Below are 2157 nucleotides of genomic sequence, written 5' to 3'. Positions count from 1 at the left end.
TATCCTGAAAGTTCCCTATACACTCTCCCCACCCTGCTCCCCTACTCATGCACTCCCACTTCTTGGTCCTGGTCTTCCCTTGTTTTGGGGCACATAAAGTTTGTAAGACCTAGGAGCCTCTCTTCCCAATGATGGCCGACTAGGCCATCTTCTGCAACATATGCAGCTAGAGAAAAGAGCTCTGTGGGTACTGGTTACTGAATATTGCTGTTCCACCTATAGGGTTGCAGAACCTTTCAGCTCATTGGGTACTTTCTCTAGATCCTCCATTGGGGGCCCTGTGTTCCATCCTATAGATGACTGTGAGCACCCACCTCTGCCAGCCCCACATGAGATAGCCATATCAGGGTCCTTTCAGCAAAATCCTGCTGGCATGTGCAAGAGTGTCTGCATTTGGTGGCTGACTATGAGATGGATCCCTGGAGGGGTAGTCTCTGAATATTCCATATTTCAACTTAGCTCCAAACTTTGTCTCTGTAATTCCTTTCATGGCTATTCTAAGGAGGAATGAAGTATCCACACATTGGTTTTCCTTCATCCTGATTTTCTTGTGTTTTGCAAATTGTATCTTGGTTATTCAAAGTTTCTGGGCTAATATCCACTTATCAGTGAGTGCATACCTAGTGACTTCTTTTGCGACTGGGTTAACTCACTAAGGATGACATCCTCCAGATACATCCATTTACCCAAGAATTTCATAAATTTATTGTTTTTAGTAGCTGAGTAGTACTCCATTGTGTAATTGTACCACGTTTTCTGTATCCATTCCTCTGTAGAGGGGCATCTGGATTCTTTCCAGATTCTGGCTATTATAAAATAGACTTCTATGAACATCGTTGAACATGTATCCTTATTACCAGTTGGAACATCTTCTGGGTATGTGCTCAGAAGAGGTATTGCTGGATCTTCCAGTAGTACTATGTCCAATTTTCTGAGGAACTGCCAGACTTACTTCCAGACTGGTTGTACCAGTTTGCAATCCCACCAACAATAGAGGAGTGTTCCTCTTTCCCCAGATCCTTGCCAGCATCTGCTGTCACCTGAATTTTCGATCTTAGCCATTCTGACTGGTGTGAGCTGGAATCTCAAGGTTGTTTTGACTTGCATTTCCTGATGATTAAAGATGTTGAACACATTTTCAGGTGCTTCTCAGTCATTCGGGATTCCTCAGTTGAGAATTCATTGTTTATCTCTGTACCCCATTTTAATGGGGTTATTTGAATTTCTGGATTCCAGCTTCTTGAGCTTTTTGTATATATTGGATATTAGACCCCTATTAGATTCAGGATTGGTAAAGATCCTTTCCCAGTCTGTTTAGTGGTCTTTTGGTCTTATTGAAAGTGTCTTTTGCATTATAGAAACTTTGCAATTTTGTCAGGTCCCATTTGTCAATTCTTGATCTTACAACACAAGCCATTGCTCTTCTGTTTAGGAATTTTTCTCTTGTGCCCATATCTTCAAAGCTTCTCCCCACTTTCTCCTCTATAATTGCCAGTGTCTCTGGTTGTATGTGGAGGTCTTTGAACCGCTTAGACTTGAGCTTTGTACAAGGAGAAAATAATGGATCAATTCGCATTCTTCTACATGATAACTGCCAGTTGTGCCAGCACCATTTATTGAAAGTGCTGTCATTTTTTCACTGGATGGTTTTAGCTCCCTTGTCAAAGATCAAGTGGCCATATGTGTGTGGATTCATTTCTGGTCTTCAATTTTAATCCATTGATCTACCTGTTTGTTACTTTACCAGTACCAAGAAGTTTTTTATCACAATTGCTCTTTAGTACAGCTTAAGGTCAGGCATGGTGATTCCACCAGAGGTTCTTTTATTGTTGAGAATAGTTTTTGCAATCCTATGTTTGTCATTATTACAGATGAATTTGCAAATTGCCCTTTCTAACTCAGTGAAGAATTGAGTTGTAATTTTGATGAGGATTGCATTGAATCAATAGATTACTTTCCGCAGGATAGCCCTTTTGACTATATTAATCCTGCCAATCCATGAGCATAGGAGATTGTTCCATCTTCTGAGATCTTTGATTTCTTTCTTTAGAGACTTGAAGTTCTTGTCATACAGATTTTTCATTTTTTTATTTAGAGTCACACCAATGTATTTTGTATTTTTTTTTGACTATTGTGAAGGGTGTTGTTTCCCTAATT

This window comes from Mus caroli, unplaced genomic scaffold (assembly GCF_978045245.1).
Source record: "Mus caroli unplaced genomic scaffold, Mus_caroli_1 scaffold_7, whole genome shotgun sequence".
NCBI classification, from domain to species: domain Eukaryota; kingdom Metazoa; phylum Chordata; class Mammalia; order Rodentia; family Muridae; genus Mus; species Mus caroli.
Note: the sequence above shows the minus strand (reverse complement) of the source record.